Source organism: Macaca fascicularis, chromosome 11, assembly GCF_037993035.2.
Source record: "Macaca fascicularis isolate 582-1 chromosome 11, T2T-MFA8v1.1".
Taxonomy (NCBI): Eukaryota; Metazoa; Chordata; class Mammalia; order Primates; family Cercopithecidae; genus Macaca; species Macaca fascicularis.
Window position 1 is genome coordinate 135,766,581 of NC_088385.1, and position 21,876 is coordinate 135,788,456.

Here is a 21,876-nt window from a genome sequence, read left to right on the forward strand (position 1 = left end):
ACTCCCATTCGCAGATGAGAAAGTCAAGGCTCAGAAGAGTAAAGTCATTCACCCAAAATCACACGGCTTGTAAGGACCTGCCATGGGGCTTAACCTCAGTCTATCTGATCTCCTTCTCCCTCCCTGGAATGACTGCAGAAGCTGAGAGACCAGCTGAGAAGCTGTATTTATAGTGCAAGCCTCTGTATTTACCACAATCTTCTCTAAATTGTTTCTGCTATTATCTTTTTTAAATAATTTTTATTTTGTTTTTAGAGATGGGGTCTTGCTACGTTGCCCAGGCTGACCTGGAACTCATGGGCTCCAGGAATCCTCCTGCGTCAGCCTTCTAAGTAGCTAGATGCCATCTCATTTTTAAGGCATCTCCCCCATATTCCTCTCACCACCATACAAACCTGCTTCTGGGAAGCACTGCAGATAAAATGAGGCCTCCTCTGCTACAAACAGCCCAGTGGGATCCCACGGTTGGCACAGCAGAGACTCCCAGAACAGAACTTTGCCAAGTTCAGCTGTGAATATTTGTCTTTCTGTGACCTAATTTCTCTACAGCCTTGCGTATCTAGGTAGGAACCCTGAGACTTTCAGAGTCGGCAAAAGAAAATGTCACCCATAATTTGGGGGCTGATTTTAATTGAGATTATTTATACAGTAAGTTTCCTATAGAGAGACATCATGGGAAACATGAGAGTGCTTTCATTTTCTGCAAAACCTCTAGAAGCTTCTAGTTCTGCATGGGAAGCCTGACCCTGGGTGTTTGTCCTCAGTTCTGCAGAGGTTGGGGTAAAGAACTGGACTGGATGCCCCTCTTGGCTCTGTGAGTGACTGAAGGCTAAACAATGAGTCATCATCTCCTTTCCTGACACCTGCTCAGCGCTCTACAGCTTATAAAATGCTTTCACGTATTTGGTCTTGTTTTCTGTTTCTTGGTGTCAGTCATGGAAAATCCCCCTTCCAGGCAAACATCATCAGAATCCCCAAAAATAGGATTGTGTAATCCTGCAACACCTAACCAGAGGAAGTCAGAGTAAAAACTAGCAAGAATTTCCAGAAATCAGAGCTGTCCTAGTTTAGTAAATCTGTAAGATCAAAATTTGCTGAACCCTATTGAGTTTCATTTCCACAGTGATAATAATTAACAGTTCCTCAGTGCTGGCACTATGCTAAGTGTTTCATGTTCATTACTTCATTTAATCCTCATAACAGCTGTTTCGGTGCTGTTTGAACCTATATTATCTTCATTTTATGGGTGAGGGCATTGAGGCCTGAAGGCAGAGCTAATATACCATGGACACACAGCTTGGAAAGGTGGTTATGGGATTTAAACCTATGAATCTCTGGCTCCAGGTTTATCTTTTTACTGGTACACCTTAAATTGGACAATCTTTATAGTAAAAGGGTGGAGAAGAGGAGGAGAATGATGATGGCACTGATGATAGTTGTGGTGGTTACAATGACTGTGAGGCTACTGGTGATGACGGTGATTATGATGGTGCTTATGGTAATGATGGTGGTGATGATGATGATGGTGATGGTGGGGATGAAGAGGAGGATGGTGATGATGATGGTGGTGATGATAATAATGACAATGATGATGATGGTGATAGTGATGATTGTGATGATGGTGTTGATAATGACAATGGTGATGATGATGATGGTGATGATGGTATGATGGTGATGGTGATGATGATGGTGATGATGGTGATGATGGTGGTGATGATGATGGTGATAGTGATGATGATGATGGTGTTGATAATGACAGTGGTGATGATGGTGGTGATGGTGATGATGGTATGATGGTGATGGTGGTGATGATAATGGTGGTGATGGTGGTGATGATGATGGTGATAATAATGGCAATTATGATGATGGTGGTGATAGTGATGATGATGGTGATGGTGTTGATAATGACAATGGTGATGATGATGGTGATGATGGTATGACGGTGATGGTGGTGATGGTGATGAAAAGGAGGATGGTGATGATGATGATAATAATAACGATGATGGCTAGAATGATGGTGATGACAATAATCATGGTGATGGTCATGGTAATAGTGGTGACATCATCTTTGAGAATAGTCAAAAATCAGATCTGATAAATGAGAAAATTGGAGAAAGAGAATGGCATTTTTGACACAAAAGAAGGTGACAGTAAATTGAAGGGATTGACTTCTTTCCTTTCTTGTGTTCATACGTTAACTCTGAGAGCAGTTCCCAAAGGTGAACAGCCATGATATGTCAAACATGGACACCTATCGGAATAGACTGTGGTCTTCCAGTAGGGTGACCAACCATCCCTGTTCGCCTGAAACCGAGGAGGTTTCTGGGATGTGGGACTCCCAGTTTTAAAACTGGGACATCTGGGCAAAACAAGATGAATTCTTCACCCTTCCTCCCAAATTGACTTTGGGGTTACAAACAGAATGTGTAGGTCCACTGTGGTTATGTTGATACCATCTTCTTGCTTTACAAGTGGAGATTGTTACATGGAAGAAGTTCTTTGTCAGAATCTTAAGATGAATTTTGTTTTTGTTCATACTTATTGTTTGGGAGATTTCACAAATAAATCCAGATTCCTGACTTAAAGAATGAAAATATCTGGCAACTCACAGACCACAAGACAGAAATCAGCAAGGCCAAATGGAGGCTGCATCCCTCCTAGCTTTGGACCAGGCATGGGCTGGGGTTTGCAATAATTTCTGCAAAGTCCATTTCACCTCCTTGTTTTGCCTGCCCAACGTCTGTAAGCATTTCAATTAAAATAATGTGTGTAATTAGGACAGTGTTTGGCACTCGGGAAGTACTCAGAGATATAGCCATTTTAATGTATGATTTCTGCTTAGTAGCTCTCAGTTCAAGAGTACTGCAGTCACTCAGCAATAAAAATGAAGCACTGATGCTTGCTGCAGCATGGATGAGCTTTGAAAACATTATCCTAAGGAAAAGAAGCCAGTCACAAAAGACCACATGCCATATAATTCCATTTATGTGAGATTACAGAAGGGGTAGATCCACAGAAACAAAAAGGAGCTTAGTGGCTGCCCAGGGCTGGGAGGGACTGGGGGCAAGTGACAACTAAAGTGTGCCAAGTTTCTTTTGGGGGTGATGAAAATGTTCTGAAGTTGACTGTAGAGATGACTGCACAACTCTGAGAATCTACTAAAAAGCATTGAATTATATCTTTTAAATGAATGAGCCAGGCACAGTGGTTCATGCCTGTAATCCCAACACTTTGGGAGGCAGAGGCGGGCAGATCACTTGAACCCAGGAGTTCAAGACCTAGGCAACATGGCAAAACCTCTACAAAAATTTAAAAATTAGCAAGGTGCAGTGGCGCAAACCTGTAGTTCCAGCTACTGTGGAGGCTGAGGTGGGAGGATCACTGGAGCCCAGCAGGTTGGGGCTACAGTGAGCCATGATCACAGCACTGCACTGCAGCCTGGGTGACAGAGCAAGAAGACCCTGTATCACACACAGGCATGCACATACACACACACACACACACACACACACACACACACACACACAGAGTGAGCGGATTGTATGGTATGTGCATTGTATCTCAATAAAACTGTTTTCTAAAAGTGTGCTGCGGGCTAGCTTGGTCTCCAGTACAGATGCCACACTTGCTGATGAGACAAGGGCTGAAGAGATGAAGAGAAAAACACAGGAGGCTCCCAGAGGGAGGCGTGCAATAGCCCGTGGTTGGAATGCAGAGTCAGGAGATGAATGCCCAGCTCTGGGTCCTGACACTAGATGGTGCCCCCTTCACACAACTCCCCAGGCCTCCTCAGCCTTTAGGCCTCACTGGTGCCCCGTCCCTGCATGAACACATCTTCCATCATCTTCCCCACAGATCCATGTCCAGCATCCCCCTCAATAACACTAAGACAACAACTGCAGACATGTCCTCCCAGTATCCCTATGAGATCTGGAACGGGCCGGGTTGTGTCCCTCAAAGAGGTATGTCCAAGTCTTAACACCACGAACCTGTGAAATAGGGTCTTTGCCGCTGTGATTAAGTGAAGGATGAAGGTGAGATCATGCTGGATGAGGGTGATCTCTAAATCCAATGACAGTGTCCTCATAAGAGACGGAAAAGGAGGAAACACAGAGAGCACTGTGGGAAGATGGAGGCAGAGATTGGAGTGATGTTGCTGCAAGGCAAGGATCACCAAAGACTCCTGCAACCACCAGCAGCTGCAAGAGGCAAGGAAGAAACCTCCCTGGGGTCTTCAGACTGAGCATGACCCCACCAACACCTCGATCGTAGACCTCCGGCTTGCAGAACCATGAGAATAAATTTCTACTACTGAAGCCACCAAGTTTGTGGTCATGTCTTATAGCAGCCACAGGAAACTAATCTAAAATTGGTATTATTTTCCTGTTTTTATTTTTTAACTTCTTATTTTTTGAGATGGAGTCTCACTCTGTCACCCAGGCTGGAGTGCAGTGGCACGATCTCGGCTCACTGCAACCTCTGCCTCTCAAGTTCAAGTGATTCTCGTGCCTCAGCCTCCCCAGTAGCTGGGATTACAGGCGTGCACCACCATGCCTGGCTAATTTTTTAAAAATTATTAGTAGTAGTAGAAACGGGATTTCACCATATTGGTCAGGCTGATCTCGAACTCCTGACCTCAAGTGATCCATCTGCCTCCCAAAGTGTTGGGATTACAAGCGTGAGCCACCATGCCCAGCCTATTTCCTGTTTTTTGTTTGTTTTGTTTTGTTTTTTTGGAGATAGAGTCTTGCTGTGTCACCAGGCTGGAGTGCAGTGGCGCGATCTCAGCTCACTGCAACCTCCGCCTCTTGGGTTCAAGTGATTCTCCTGCCTCAGCCTCCCAAGTAGCTGGGACTACAGGTGCATGCCACCACGTCTGGCTAATTTTTTGTATTTTAGTAGAGACAGGGTTTCACCATGTTGCCCCGGCTGGTCTTGAACTCCTGAGCTCAGGTATTCCCCGTTTTTAAAGGGAAGGAAGCTCATATGGTTTGGATGTTTGTCCTCTCCAAATCTCATGCTGCAGTGTGATCCCCAGCGTTGGAGGTGGGGCCTGATGGGAGGAGGTATTTGGGTAATGGGGACCTATCCCTCGTGAATGTCTTGATATCCTCCTGGTGGTAATGAGTTCATACAAGACCTGGTTGTTAAAGAGTCCGAGACGTCCGTTTCTCTCTTGCTCCCTCTCTCACCATGTGATGCCAGCTCTTCCTTCGCCTTCCGCCCTGAACAAAAGCTTTCTGAGGCTCCCCCAGAGGCAGATGCCAGCACTGTGCTTCTTGTACAGTCTGCAGAACCGTGAACCAATTAAACCTCTTGTCTTTGTAAGTTACTCAGCCTCAGATAATCCTGTATGGCAAAGCACAATGAACTAAAAGAGAAGCAGAGGCACAGAATGGTTGAGTAATGTGCCAAGGACACACAGCTCAGAAGCAGCAGGCTGCGGTTGGAATCCAGTGAACTGGCTTCCGAGTGTGTGCTGTTCACCTGTGCTCCACTGACTGGGCCGGCGGGCAGAGATTGCGGAGGGTTTTGGCAAGTGTCCTAAAGCAGGGAGCAGGAAATGTTTGGGTCTTCTGATGCCTGGGCCTCTTCTTATCATTGTAATCATCTCTCACTGACTTCAGAGAACGCTTTCTTGAATTTGCCAGAAAAACCATAGAGTCGACACACCAGTTCACTTCCCCTTAATCGCTTGAAAGAAAGAGACGAGATCCTCTTTTTCTTTCCCCAGAGGCTTTTATTTGTCCAATATGTCAGTAACACCTCATGGGACAAGGGATTTCAGGACTGGATTACCGCTTGTGCTTCTGAAAATTAAATCTGCAAAGCTGGGCTGAGACACAGGAAACTGGAAAATTTCTCCCCTAATTTGCAAAAGGTTTGAATTAATCCAAGAGCTCAACCCAGGGCAGCAAGGGAGGCCCCTGGCTGCTGCTGTCTGGACGTACCCATTTGATGTGGACCTCACGTTCTGGCGGACGCTCCCAGACTCCTCAGCAGACATGCTCGTTAACAATGGAGGAGGAGGTAACGAAACCTCGGCTGAGGAACTTGGCTCACCGAGAGCAGAGAAAAACTGGCCAGAGAACAGCAGCAAGTCACATGCTCAGCTGACAGCATCACACCCGTCCATTTGGGGCCCGAAAAATCTCATTATTCAGACACTGTATTTGCTGGGATAGACAACAGGCAGATTTTTAAAAATCCATTTTTACAGGGCAATTTGGGAGGAGAGAGAAGTATATCTAATTATGTGTGTTTTGATCATTTAAATGTGTGCTAATATAAAACATGTTATTGTTTTGTTTGCGACATCAAGCTGCTTCCAGCTTCTCTCGTTTTCTTTAGATTTTCACTTATTTTATTTTTATTTTTTGATTGATGATAAGCCAAAATGCCTCCTTTTCATCCTATTAGCTGGTTCTATTCAAATTTTCCAACATAAAGATTAAGTATGATATTACAGTAACGGCTCGATGAACTTGAGCCAAAAAAAGCAAGGTCTAAATATAATATTAGAAAATGGATTTGAGCCCAAACCTACAATAGTAATTAATTGAAATCTGAAATGATAGAGAAATTAAAACGGTCAATAGCATTAGCCGTGGGGGCACTGCAAATTAAAGCCACAATGAAATATCGCCTCCCATGCACGAGAAAGGCTAAGATGGAAACGGTGTTGGTGTGGATGTGGGGAACTGGAATCTGCATGTGCTGGTGGTGGGAATGCAGTAGGATGACAAAGTGTTGTTGGAAAACAGTTTGCCAGTTTCTTAATACGTGAAACATATGCTTGCCATACAATCCGGAAATTCTGCTCTCAGGAACCTAAACATCTGTCCACATGGAGACAGGAAAGCAAATGTTATCATGCAACATTATTTATAATCTCCAAAACCCAAAATCAATCCTTGTGTCAACTGGGGAAAGAATAAACAAATTGTGGGTAGCCAAAGAGTAAAACACGATTTGGCAATCAAATAGAATAATAGGTAAAAATAAATCAAATGCATGAAAAACTATTTGGCAATAAAAGAAACCACTGGGATGAAAGAAGTCAAGCGTTTAAAAATTACATGTTGTAGGATTCCATTTAGACGAACTTTCTAAAAAAGGCAAAACTATAGGGACAGAAAGCAGGATCAGTGATCGCTGGGGGCTGGCTGTTGAAGCACAGATTAATTGCAGATAGCACAAGGGACCCTTTTGCATGATGATGGTGTTCCAAAACTGGATTGTGGTACAGGCTACACAGTTGTATAAAATTACCAAAATCCATTGCACTGTATGCTTAAATGGTTAAATTTTATGACATGTATATTTCCCCTCAGTAGGGCTCTGGAGGCCTTGACAGTATGAGAGGAGTAAAGTCCGTTTTCCTCGGGTCAGGTGTGTGGACTGCAGCTTGTTCTTTGTTCGGAAAAGTCCACGACAGGGAAAACGTTCGCTGGGACGCGTGGTGCTGCCAGTCTCTGCCACAAGGGGGCGGTGCCATCTATTATTTAAGTGGCAGATGCTGGGCTTTCAACTTCTGGTTAAGGTCATAGGATTCATGGGGTTTGGGGGCGAACAACGTTGAAAGGGAGAATGAGTCCTCTGTCCTGACAGCTGCAGTGGAACTAATGGGGTGCTGAGATTGTGAACCTCCTGGCCTTCACTGAAACAGATCAGAGGCGGCCCTGATGGGGGACTCCTGGCCTCACTAGAGAAAGCCTGGGAAACTAGATGTGGTTGTACCCATGCCATAGTCTGTGGAGGGCCTGGGTGGACCATGGCGCTGTGGCTTTTCAGAACCAGTACGGCCTCCCTCCTCCAGAGCCCTCTCTCACTGCCTTGCCACAGCCAGGGATGGGCGCCCCCAAGGCTGGGCCAACAGGGTCTTTCTGGTTCTTGACTGGCGATGCAAGGACAGAACAGAAACCACCTCCTGGCATCCCCTCACCAGCATCTTCCTACCAAGACATGGAGAAGCCCACACTGCCCAGGCCCAGTCATGGCACCTGAACGCCGATTCTGTGGGGCACCTGAGATCCTTCCAGCACATTCTTCTCTTGCTTGAGTTATCCAGATTTCGTTTCTGTGCTCACACCCCCAAATCCTCACTTGATGAAAGCTTTCTATGATTTTATAGGCACCAAGAAAACCAGACTCCAAATTGCCTATGGATGTTCACTCAACGCACCATTGCTAGCTCGCCCCTCTCTTTGAAGTGTTTCCCTCTACCTGTGTTTCTCTTTGAGATGCCAGTGCCCCAGCAGGGGCACCCTTTGAGCTCAGTCCATCAGCGTTGGATGTGAGTGTGTTTACTGGAGTCCATCAGCATTGGATGAGTGTGTTTACTGGAGTCCGTCAGCATTGGATGTGAGTGTGTTTACTGGAGTCCATCAGTGTTGGATGAGTGTGTTTACTGGAGTCCATCAGCATTGGATGAGTGTGTTTCCTGGAGTCCATCAGCGTTGGATGTGAATGTGTTTCCTAGAGTTCATCAGCATTGGATGTGAGTGTGTTTCCTGGAGTCCATCAGCGTTGGATGTGAGTGTGCTTCCTGGAGTCCATCAGTGTTGGATGTGAGCGTGTTTACTGGAGTCCGTCAGCGTTGGATGAGTGTGTTTACTGGAGTCCGTCAGTGTTGGGTGTGAATGTGTTTCCTGGAGTCCATCAGCATTGGATGTGAGTGTGTTTCCTGGAGTCCATCAGTGTTGGATGTGAGTGTGTTTACTGGAGTCCATCAGTGTTGGATGAGTGTGTTTACTGGAGTCTGTCAGCGTTGGATGAGTATGTTTACTGGAGTCCATCAGCATTGGATGTGTGTTTACTGGAGTCCATCAGTGTTAGATGAGTGTGTTTAGCTCAGTCGCTCAGTCCATCAGTGTTGGATGTAAGTGTGTTTACTGGAGTCCATCAGCGTTGGATGAGTGTGTTTACTGGGGTCCATCAGCATTGGATGAGTGTGTTTCCTGGACTCCATCAGCGTTGGATGTGAGTGTTTAGCTCAGTCCATCAGTGTTGGATGAGTGTGTTTAGCTCAGTCCATCAGCGTTGGATGTGAGTGTGTTTACTGGAGTCCATCAGCATTGGATGAGTGTGTTTACTGGAGTCCATCAGCGTTGGATGTGAGTGTGCTTCCTGTAGTCCATCAGTGTTGGATGTGAGTGTGTTTACTGGAGTCCATCAGCGTTGGATGAGTGTGTTTACTGGAGTCCATCAGCGTTGGATGTGAGTGTGCTTCCTGGAGTCCATCAGTGTTGGATGTGAGTGTGTTTACTGGAGTCCATCAGCGTTGGGTGAGTGTGTTTACTGGAGTTCATCAGCATTGGATGTGAGTGTGTTTCCTGGAGTCCATCAGTGTTGGATGTGAGTGTGTTTACTGGAGTCCATCAGCGTTGGATGAGTGTGTTTACTGGAGTTCATCAGCGTTGGATGTGAGTGTGTTTAGCTCAGTCCATCAGTGTTGGATGAGTGTGTTTACTGGAGTCCATCAGTGTTGGATGAGTGTGTTTACTGGGGTCCATCAGCATTGGATGAGTGTGTTTCCTGGACTCCATCAGCGTTGGATGTGAGTGTTTAGCTCAGTCCATCAGTGTTGGATGAGTGTGTTTAGCTCAGTCCATCAGCGTTGGATGTGAGTGTGTTTACTGGAGTCCATCAGCATTGGATGAGTGTGTTTACTGGAGTTCATCAGCGTTGGATGAGTGTGTTTACTGGAGTCCATCAGTGTTGGGTGTGAATGTGTTTCCTGGAGTTCATCAGCGTTGGATGAGTGTGTTTACTGGAGTCCATCAGCGTTGGATGAGTGTGTTTACTGGAGTCTGTCAGCATTGGATGAGTGTGTTTACTGGAGTCCATCAGTGTTAGATGAGTGTGTTTAGCTCAGTCACTCAGTCCATCAGTGTTGGATGTAAGTGTGTTTACTGGAGTCCATCAGCGTCGGATGAGTGTGTTTACTGGGGTCCATCAGCGTTGGATGTGAGTGTTTAGCTCCGTCCATCAGTGTTGGATGTGAGTGTGTTTACTGGAGTCCATCAGCGTTGGATGAGTGTGTTTCCTGGACTCCATCAGCATTGGATGTGAGTGTTTAGCTCAGTCCATCAGTGTTGGATGAATGTGTTTAGCTCAGTCCATCAGTGTTGGATGTGAGTGTGTTTACTGGAGTCCATCAGCATTGGATGAGTGTGTTTACTGGAATCCATCAGCGTTGGATGTGAGTGTGCTTCCTGGAGTCCATCAGTGTTGGATGAGTGTGTTTCCTGGAGTCCATCAGTGTTAGATGTGAGTGTGTTTATTGGAGTCTATCAGCATTGGATGAGTGTGTTTACTGGAGTCCATCAGCATTGGATGTGAGTGTGTTTAGCTCAGTCAGTCAGTGTTGGATGAGTGTGTTTACTGGAGTCTATCAGTGTTATATGTAAGTGTGTTTACTGGAGTCCATCAGCGTTGGATGTGAGTGTGTTTACTGGAGTCCATCAGCATTGGATGAGTGTGTTTAGCTCAGTCCATCAACGTTGGATGTGAGTGTGTTTAGCTCAGTCCATCGGTTTTGGATGAGTGTGTTTACTGGAGTCCATCAGCGTTGGATGTGAGTGTGTTTAGCTCAGTCCATCGGTTTTGGATGAGTGTGTTTACTGGAGTCTATCAGCGTTGGATGTGAGTGTGTTTAGCTCAGTCCATCAGTGTTGGATGAGTGTGTTTACTGGAGTCCATCAGCATTGGATGTGAGTGTGTTTAGCTCAGTCCATCGGTGTTGGATGAGTGTGTTTACTGGAGTCCATCAGCGTTGGATGTGAGTGTGTTTAGCTCAGTCCATCAGTGTTGGATGAGTGTGTTTACTGGAGTCCATCAGCATTGGATGAGTGTGTTTACTGGAGTCCATCAGTGTTGGATGTGAGTCTGTTTAGCTCAGTCCATCAGTGTTGGATGAGTGTGTTTACTGGAGTCCATCAGCATTGGATGAGTGTGTTTACTGGAGTCCATCAGCATTGGATGTGAGTGTGTTTACTGGAGTCCATTAGCGTTGGATGTGAGGGTGTTTACTGGAGTCCATCAGCATTGGATGTGAGTGTGTTTACTGGAGAACTCTGTCATGTCCAGGTGAATGCCAGCCTGGCTTCTTGGGGTGATTTATCAGCAGCTGTCCAGCTAGCTCCCACAACAGGCTAGCAATGGAATTTCAGGGATTCCACACAGCCAGTGTATTAATCACACTCATGCAAAGTGTGGTGCAGGTCAGCCTGGCTTCCCCTCCAGCCAGTGACTCAGGGATCCAACTCACACTATCCTGTGATACTGTCACCCTTGATTGTGCCACCAGGGAGGGAGGAAGCAGAGAGCTGGCACACTGGTTCTTCTGTGCCTTAGCCTGGAAGGGACACACATCATTTCCACTCGTATTTTATTGGCTGCAAAGGGTCTGGGACATAGACGCCCTGTGGCTCAGGACAGAGAAGAGGTCCAGGTATGGATGCACACCAGAAATGCCTCTCACACTCAGATACCACAGACCACTTTCACCTCTTTCATAATACTGCTGGAGCAGGCTCTGCCCTTGGGACTGACTTTGAAAATACCTTTGATTTATAGCAATAATGTGTTTATACCCAAGTGATGCAAAATATTGCAAACAGTGAAAGAGATTACAACTTTGGAGAAACAAAATACATATTTCTCAACTGCCTCCTTTCTTGGCTAGATTGCAAAAAAATAAAAGGCCATTTCTCAGGGAAGTTGGTGCCACTTAGCGCATGTGCCACCCCAAAGGATGGCCTGTTTAATAACTCATTTATAGCGTGGGGCTTTCCAAAGATGGTGCCTGCTTAAATTGAATTGCTTTCTTTTTTAAATGAATGTTTTGAAATGGATTCTCTATCTTGTGTTAGAAGCAAATTGACAGATAAGTAAAGTTTGTTTCCTGTACCCCAGCTTGCACTGTGAATGAATTGAAAGTAAATGAGGAGGGAGTTGGGTTTCCCTGCAGTGACAGCCCAGAATTATTGGTCTGTTACTGCCAGCCAGCAGAGCTGTTAGCTATGTCCTCAGGGAGGGAGGAAAATTTGCTCAGCTACCATTTGAGACAAGTTGCATCTCCGCAGGATTGATCTGTTAAGTGGTTTACTATTGTGAGTCTATGTTCCTCCAGTGGTAACCTCTGGCAGAAACTCAGAGTGCAGTAGGGAAGAGGAATGAGGCTTGTTTTTAACGCCATGTGACTAATGCAGTTAACACAGTTCTCCACAGTCTAGAAGCCACATGCCTGGACCCCTGTAGGTCATTAGGACAAGGATGACTGTCCTTTGTGTTCTGACCGCTGTATTCTTGGGGTTTCCAGGTACCCCAAGAAGACCCATGAACAGCTCATGTAAGAATCTCGTTAAAAGGAGGTCATTGCTATTGTAAGACATTTAACATGGATAAAGTTTTACTTTTATAAAAGGTGGGGGAGGCATGGCATGGTGGCTCACATCTGTAATCCCAGCACTTTGGGAGGCTGAGGTGGGAGGATTGCTTGAGGCCAGGAGTTGGAGACCAGCCTGGGCAACATAGCAAGACCCCATCTCTACCAAAAAGAATTATTAATAATATCAGGGCAAGGACGGTGCATGCCTGCAGTCCCAGCTACTCGGGAGGCTGAGGTGAGAGGATTGTTTGAGCCCAGGGGTTACAGGCTGCAGTAAGCAGTGATCTTGCCACTGCACTCCAACCTGGGCAACACAGAAAGACCCTGTCTAAAAAAAAAAAAAAAAGTCATTGCTGCCACGTTCATCAGGAGATTAGGGAGTCATCATGGTCACTCATAGGGCACCAGAGAAATTGCAGAGCCAATCCCATTTGTTACCTGAAAAGTCTCATTTACATGGATGCAAAGGAGGTGATGCTCAGATTCCACCCACTGGAGTGGTGTGGGCTCCAACCAATCAGAACAGACCAGAGTCATAACACTGACCAATCAGAAGGGGCTCGGAGGTTCGGCGTGGTCCACAGAGCAGCAGCCTGGATATAAATCTCCATCCCTCAGATGGGGATTGCAGATTCAAACCATGACTTGCTGTCCTGAGCCTCGCCCAGATTTCTAAATCCACCATTCCATCAGGGAGTAAGAAACGAATTTAGCCCCATCCTTCTTGGGGTTTCTACCTACTTCACAGTTTTTTGGGGGTAACAACTCCTGGATCTCCTGCTGCCCAAGCCAAGGCTGAAGCTTGAAGATTTTGTTTCCTGGTCTTGACATACGGGCTGCCCTGAGCCATCCATCATTCCTGGATTGCAGTCTCTTCACATCTGCAGTTGTCTGCAGCCCAAGCACAGGGCCGCGGCCTCATCTCCAAGGCTGGCTCTTCAGACAACGACTCCATCCGGGGTCCTGATGGTGCTCCTGCAGGAAGCAGGCCAAGATCCTGCTGCTGCTTTCTGATTCAAGGCCTTCTTCATAAAGTGCCATGACCTCAAATTCCCTTATTTAAAATGCTTTTAGAACTCAAATAGGAAAGATGTGCAAATGGTTTCTCCTTTTCTTTCATGCCCTATATGTTCGTTAAGCAACTACTACGCCCCGTCACTGTTCCAGGCAGTAGGGGAGGAACAGCGACTGAGAGACACAACATCTCTTCATGGAGATTCTCTTTAAGAGGGAGACAGCCAAGGCCTCAAAGCTGAAATGAAACAATGTCTCCTAGGTGATCACAGTTGGGGAGATCATAGCAGGGAATGGGAATAGGGGGTGAAGGAAGGTGAGGGTGGAGCCATGCAGGTATCTCAGGGAATGCACTCCAGGCAGAAGGAACAGCATATGCAAAGACTGCCATGTTTAAGACATAGCAACAAGATGCTGTGGCTGGAAAACATGACGGACTGGAGGAGAAGCAGGGAGGAAACCAAGGGCTCCAGATTCCACAGAACTTTGGCTTCACTCTGAATCAGATGAAAACCAGGCGGAGGTTTGAGCAGAGCAGCAGCCTGGTCTCACTGACGTTTTAAAGGGTTTTTAACTCTATTTTCAGCTCCATGTGACCAATGCAGTTAGCACCCTTCTCCACAGTCCAGAAGCCACATGCCTGGACCCTTGCAGGTCATTTCGACAAGGATGACTCTCCTTTGTGTTCTGACCTCTGTATTCTTAGGGTTTTCAGGTACCCCAAGGCTGGCCCTGGCCGCTGTGTGCAGAGTAAACTCTCTTGAAATAGGATCTAGCCACATAACTGGATAATGAGAGAACCCCTACCCCATCCTCGTCTGCACATCAAAGGGATTTCTTGTTGGCTGTGGGGCGGGGTCGGTGCCAGGAGCAGAGCTGCGCAGACCACCTGCAAGGAAGCTTTCCCGATCCTCCGGGATGGGAAGCGGGACACGTCAGCCCCACAACATCCCATTGATCTGTGTTTAAAAAATCGGAAGAGACTCAGGACCCAACAAAGAACTCCTGTGCTAATAAAGGGTCAGCGATGAGGGTCACTCATTAAGATGCAACTCGCAAGGCAGCTGATAAGCTATAATTAATGAGACACCGTCCAAGAACATTTGCAGCTCGGAACACAGAGTTCTCGGAGCCACAAGGAGCAGGATTCACAGAAGACAGAGGACGATGCCTCCATGTGCCTGTAAGTGGAGCGTGTTCCGGGAAACAGGGGCCCAGGACAGGAGGCCTGCCTGGTGGCCAGCATGGCCACACTTCCCAGCCCCTGACCCAGGCAAAGCCCTTCTGGAGCCCCCCTTGCTGTCTGGAATGACCAGAGAAGTGGATTTCATAGCATGGAGAAAAGTGCTTGGGCCACTTTGGAGGAAGGAGATTCATAAATCCACGGGATTATTCTAACTTTGTCAGTTCACCAGAGTTAAAGAAAGATAACTCACCTTGGGGAAAAGTCTACGTAATGACCTACTTTTAAAAAGGACCATCCTCCTTTTCTTGGCGGGGATCGGGCTTGTGGTACCGCTCCCCGTAATGTGCGGAGGAAGAGGGAAAGGGCTCTGGCCCCCTCGGCGTCATGTCTTCGGTGCCGGCGGCTTCCTATCCGCTGGTTCTATCCTCAAGCGCCGGGACACCGGGAATCTCGGACCGGCACAACCGAGATCCAGCTGGCTCCTCCATGGGGTTGCTCACATGATCTCATTTGATTTCAGGTCTGCGGACGCTGTATCCCCTCTTCCACTTACCGCTGCAGCCAATAAAGGCCGTTCCTACCATAAAAAAAATAAATAAATAAATAAAGGACCTTTCATAATGCCGCTCCTAGGTGTAAACCCAAGAGAAATGAAACCTACATCTACACGGAGACTTGTACCTAAATGTTCGCGGCAACATTACTCATAATAGCCAAAAACTGGAAAGAACCCAAATGTCCATCAATTGAGAACGGAATGCACAAAATGTGGTCTATCCATACAATAGAATATTATCAGACCATTAAAAGGAAGGAAGGACCAATCCATGCTACCACGTGGACAGACCTTGAAAATATGATGAAGGAAGCCAGGCGCAAAGGGCCACATATTGTATGATTCCCTTTAAATAAAATATCCAGAATAGCTAAGTCCATAGAGACAGAAAGCAGATGAGTGGTTGCCAGGGGCTGGGAGGAGAGGGGGATGGGAGTGCCTGCTAATGGGATTAGAGTCTCCTTTTGGTATGAGGGAGATGTTTTGAAACCAGATAAAGTGAGAGTGTACTGGTTAGTATGCTTTAAATGTGTGCATCGTATGGTGTTTGAACTATATTTCAATAAAGCTGTTTTTTTAAAAGGAGATTTCCTGAGATATTTAGTGTATGCATTTGCTTTTTCTAAGTTGAGTTCCAATATTTGAGGGATATTAGTGTCAGATATTGCAGTGGGTCAGGGCATGAGCTTTAGGGTTCCACTGGCCTGGGCTCCATCCCCGGCTCCCCTTCCCGCCTCCATACTTAGTAGCTACCAATTCTGGAGCTAGTTCATTACACTTCCTGCAAATCCTCCATCTCCTAACCTGTGAAGTGGGGGAGAGTTGAAGTGCCGGCTCATTGGGCTGTTGAGACTAGATAAATCAGTGCATGCAGAGATGCCTGGAACAGCACCTGGTACTTGAAAAGAGCTCAGAATCATGGTGGGGTGCAAGGTGGCCCGTGTTAGGGTTGATATTTTTACGACTACGATGGTGCTGACTGGATCAATTCACCATCAGCTCAGAGGGGCTGACACAGGAAAGGGAGAGCACACTGTAGGGCTTGGCTGTCCGGAGGCTGGAAGGCTGGGAATCCAAGTCCTCTGTGCCTCAGTTTCCCCTCCTGTGGAGGGCTTGGCTGTCCGGAGGCTGGAAGGCTGGGAATCCAAGTCCTCTGTGCCTCAGTTTCCCCTCCTGTGGAGGGCTTGGCTGTCCGGAGGCCGGAAGGGCAGGAATCTAAGTCCTCTGTGCCTCAGTTTCCCCTCCTGTGGAGGGCTTGGCTGTCCGGAGGCCGGAAGGGCAGGAATCTAAGTCCTCTGTGCCTCAGTTTCCCCCCTGTGGAGGGCTTGACTGTCCGGAGGCCGGAAGGGTGGGAATCCAAGTCCTCTGTGCCTCAGTTTCCCCTCCTATGGAGGGCTTGACTGTCCGGAGGCCAGAAGGGTGGAAATCCAAGTCCTCTATGCCTCAGTTTCCCCCCTGTGGAGGGCTTGGCTGTCCGGAGGCCAGAAGCGTGGAAATCTAAGTCCTCTGTGCCTCAGTTTCCCCTCTTGTGGAGGGCTTGGCTGTCTGGAGGCCAGAAGGGCAGGAATCCAAGTCCTCTGTGCCTCAGTTTCCCCTCCTGTGGTGACACCAGCCCTTTCTGCTCTGCTGTGTTGAATATCAAATGTGGCAATGATTTATGTGAAAATTCTTTGCAAAGAATAAAGAGACATTGTTGCGGGTTGAATTTTGTTCCCCCAAAAGATATGCTGAAGTCCTAAGCCTCAGTACCTATGAATCTGACCTTCTTTGGAAATAGGGTCTTTGCAGATACCAATGGGTTAAGATGAGGTCATTAGGTGGCTGCTAATCCAATGACTGGTGTCCCTGTAGGAGGGAGATTTGGACAGAGCCACAGGGAGAGCGCTACGCGGTGGCAGAGGCAGAGATTGCAGCGTCACATACACAAGACAGGGAATCACAGGGTTGCAGGCAAACCCCTTGCTAGGAAGAGGCAGGCAAGGATCCTGCCCTAGAGCCTCAGAGGGAGCACAGCCCTGCTGACAACTTGATGTCAAAGTTCTGGCCTCCAGAACGGTGAGAGAATAAATTTCCGTTGTTGTATGCCACCCCGTTTGCTGTACTTCATTACAGCAGCCTTAGAAAACTAACAGAGGCATGCACATAAATTACTATTATTCTCATGACTATGTGTACAATAGTGCATTGCTTGCTGCCTAACAACATCGTAGATGCCCAATAACTCTGGGCCGCTCTGATGATTGATGGCTCCCGCAGGATCTCTGAGCTAACTAGTAAGCTCTTGTGACTCAGCGCCACACGCACCCTGCTGTACTCTGCTATGGAGTGCTGGGCTGAGATGCTGCCTGCTTTTAGACATGGATCTTAATTGGTACACTATTGCAGTGTGCTAAGATTTCTAGAAGGAATTGCAAAGTCAAGACAAACGGAGATGACAGAGAAGGCGTAACTGAGAACAGCCTCCGCATGGATGGGCCTGCCAGTGTATTGATGAAGAAAGCCTTTTCTCTTGCTCCCTGTAAATGTTCAGAAGAGAGAGCTTCCTGTGAGAAGCCTCCTCTCTCCTCTGTCCCCTGCCCTGCCACCTCGGGGTCTCACTGCTCCTACCGAATCTAAGGCAGTCGCAGAGGAAATGAGGGGAATTGTTAGCGTCGCCATCAGCGATGCATTTTCCTATCAGCATCTCCTCAAGCATTTTTTAATCAATTCTACCCAAACATCATACAGAACGCTTGGGGCTCATTAGGAAATGGGAGCGGGGAGGCGGTGTGGTCAGATAACAGGTCCAGCCTGGTCTGCTCCATCAGGACTGCCCTTTGCAAGACAGCGGTAACAAGGTTCTCTTTGCTCCCCTGATGAGAGAAATTGTTACACCGCACCCAGCAGCAGAGCTGGGGTCTGCACTTAGCCTGCTCAGAGGGAAAATTACCTTAGTGGGTGGAATTGTAAGAGGCCTCCCCTACAATGCCTCTCTCTATATGTGTGTGTGTGTGTGTGCGTGCACATAATGTATTCTTAATCACCTGATTATGTAAATCGCTGGTTGCACCTAACAGAGCCAGCTTGTTAATCAGATGGCTCTTCTCTGGGCTTTTCTGCCCTGAATCCAGAACCCACGCTTCAAGCACCCTCACTAATCAGCACACCAACGCGCGACCCGTGCACCATTTTAACTAGTATGCCGTGAATTGGGAAAATGAAGCGCCCTTTTGGAGTAATTTTTCTATTGCTGCAAATTAGACCGAATGGTCAGTCTCTGCTTTCTCCTTCCTCCTGTAACAGCCCTGCTGTCAGCCTGGCTCCGCAGGGGCTCCCACCACCAGCAGCCACACAGAACAGTGGGATTACCACCACTCCCTGCCATTCCCAAACTGCAAGCCACCATCTAGCATCCTTGCCAGGGACTTGACTTCTCATGGTTACAAAACTAGAATTTGTTGTAATGCATTCAGGTATAACCAGTACTAGTCTTTGTCCACCATCTCAAGCATAAAAAGAAATATCTACATAAGTAAGGCCATGACCACTCATTAGTCATCAGAGATTTAGGCTTCTCCTATCTTACCATCTCACCATCAGTAAATGGCTGTTTGTTTGTTTATTTTTTGAGACAGAGTCTCACGCTGTCACTCAGGCTGGAGTGCAGTGGCAAGATCTCAGCTCACTGCAACCTCCGCCTCCCAGGCTCAAGTAATTCTCCCGCCTCACCCTCCATAGTAGCTGGGATTACAGGCATGTGCCACCACGCCCAGCTAATTTTTATATTTTTAGTGGAGACAGGGTTTCACCATGTTGGCCAGGCTGGTCTGGAACTCCTGACCTCAAGTGATCTGTCCACCTCGGCCTCCCAAAGTGCTGGGATTACAGACATGAGCCACTCTGCCCGGCCTAGCAGATGGTTTTTATGTCCAAGTTTGCCTCATGATCCAAGGTGACTGCTGGTGTTCCAGCCATTATATCTATATTCCCGGTAGCAGGAAGGGAAAAAGAATAAAAGAAATGCCCCCGCTTACTGAGTCTAGTTCTCATTAAGGAGGTTTTCTAAAGTACTGCATATTTCTGTTTACTTTTGGACTAGACCAGTTCTCAACCTTCAACAGCATCAGAATCACCTGAGGAATTGGTAAAGCACAGGTTAATGTGCCCCACCCACCTTCAGAGTTTCTGATTCAACAGGTCTGGGGTAAAGGCCAAAACTTTGCATTTCTAACAAGTCCCCAGAGGATGCTCATTCTGCTGGCCCAGGCACCACCCTTTGAGAACCACTGTGTTAGAACCCAGTCACATGGTCACAGCCAGCTGCAAGGGAGGCTGAGTTTAGTCTCTCCTCCCAACCCACCTCCCAAAGCATCATGGTTCAGTCACTGAAGAAAAAAGGGGAGTGGATATTGAGAGGCAGCCTCTTTTGCCACAATATCTTGGGTCTCTATTTCCTCCAGATCTGATCAGCTTATTTCCCTAGCCCCTGCCTTTTGGGGGCTACCTCTGGAATTCAAGGGTCTTTGTGTTGCACAGACACCAGGCAGGCATCTCCTCTTGCGTCTTCTCCAAACACGCTGCCTAGAAACCAGACACGTGTTTCCTTTCAGAGCCCAAAGACCACTCTTCCTCTCTCATTACCTCCCAAGAGAAAAAAAATTGGTTCTTTCTGTTCTGGAAGGATGGGCGAAGGGAGAGCCCCCTGTCCCCCGTGATTTTGGCCAAACGTTTTGTCATACCCGTGAACTTCCTCACCTCTCTGGAATTCAGGAGGCGTTTTGTTTTCTGTCCTTCTCCTCCTTCCCCCATGATGCATACAGAACTGGTTTCCCTGCTTGAATAGGAGGAAGGGGGAGCCACAGAGAGGGAAAATGTAAGTTAGTATCTCAATATTATCCTACCAAACAGATTCCGTCATTGTCTGGTAGCTAGAAAAGCTCTTTTTCTTTACTTCAGGAAGGGCACGGCTTTATCCCCAGGGCAGGTCAGTCCCAGACTCCACATTCACTGAGTGGTCAGTACCAGCCCACACCTTGCTCCAGACTCTGGGGTTCAGCTTCAAGGCACTGAAGCCCCCAGCAAAGCACCTTCCCAATGCCTCCGGGTCCCCTCTGATGGTGCCTCCTTACTGAATTGTAAGTGCAAATAAACAGCCACTCCTTTGACTTCCAAGTGATAAAAAATTGATTCCCAAATTAGTTGCAGTTGAATGCTCATCCTCTTGCAGCTGAGAAGCTGGGGTTGTTACTCACGCAACAGGTGGATTCTGTTGCTTGGCAGGTATAAATCTACTAACCACAACCAAGGAGGAGTTAGCAAGGAGATTTTATTACTTCTAATAAGTAAAGAAAACACCTGGGATAATTCCCAAAGCAGTCTCTTCTAGAGCTGGGGGCTGAGTTGGGGTTTATAAGCATTGGGTAATGAGATGTGATCAGATTGGATGTTGCAATGAGGTGATGCACGGAGGCATGATCTGACTGGATCCTGCCATGGTGACACCAGAGCTCAATCTGATTAGATCCTGCCATGGGGTGATGCCAGGGTTCAATCTGATTGGATCCTGCTATGGGGTGATGCCAGGGTTCAATCTGATTGGATCCTGCCATAGGGTGATGCCAGGGCTCCTGGACCTTATTATGTAGTGCCCTCTTCTTAATTCAGTTCCCACACCTCAGTTTGAGCACTTAGGGTTTCTCTGTGTTTGCAACTGTGGCTCATCTAGGCATGCTCAGGTTATGTGACCTTCAACCTGGGGGTCCATGGCAACTGAAAAACAACTCACAACTGTGTTACATAATAATGGAACCTATTTGTCTGGTGCAGCTACAGGGAGCTCAAAAGCGACATGGTGAATCAGGACATTCAAATACAGTGTCACAGTTTATGGGCTCTGTTTCCTGGGATGAAGATGGACAGGGTTGGGGTGGTGGAGTGGCCACCTCTGTACCAGGCACTGACCTGGGATTTTTTGTAGGTCCTCTTGCCTACAACCTTAGAGGAAAGCGGGATTATCCCCATTTCACAGATGAGGAAAGCAAAGCTCCAACAAGGCGGGAGCAGGAACACAGCTCCCATGGAGGCCACAAGGCAGGCACTTTTTCAGTCTGAACTCACGAAGCCACGATGGTCGCTGCCCTCTGCATGCTGACAGCTGGACCCTCTTTGCTGGGTTCCAGTTTCAAAACTGGACCTTTGATCTCCCCAGAACCTGCCATGTGAGCGGTGTGCCTTCCAGCTGTCTCCAGCGTCCTCCTAACCTGCCGGGATGTTTCCCTGACCGACTGTGCTTCAACTGAGATAGAGGAAGAAATGATCTTTTTTTTTTCCTGTTCATATATGTTTCCTTTGCAGCAGGAAGTGTTGTAATGTTATCTGCTATGGTTAAGTCCAGAAAGGCCAGTTTTAGGGGCCTCTTGCTATTCAAGTATTTATATTCACCTTCCTTGAGCTAAAAGCACGTGCGGAGAACCAGATACTGTCAGTAACATGCAAATCATCACAAATGTAAATGATCAACCACTTACAAAGTTCTCCCCAGTTCAAATCTCCCTTCCTATTTAACGCAAACTAACCTGACTAATACCACTAATATCTACCCTTATAGGAGGCCTACCCCCATTAACCAGCTTCCTGCCTAAATGAATTATCATCCAAGAACTTACAAAAAACAATAACTTTATTACCCCCACCATCATAATTATGAGCCCCTCTGGTTTAGCACAAGACTTCTCATAGGTCCAAACA

General features: G+C 47.1%; 1 protein-coding gene and 1 non-coding gene across 3 annotated transcripts in view; both read left to right on the top strand.

The window, feature by feature from the left end:
• Positions 1 to 21,876, top strand: part of TMEM132C (transmembrane protein 132C) — a 436,917-nt gene that overhangs the window by 365,776 nt on the left and 49,265 nt on the right. The gene's annotated exons all lie outside the window — the stretch shown is intronic.
• Positions 14,890 to 15,038, top strand: LOC123567775 (small nucleolar RNA SNORA57). Its single transcript, XR_006690878.2, has one exon. It is a non-coding gene; the product is annotated as a small nucleolar RNA SNORA57 (small nucleolar RNA).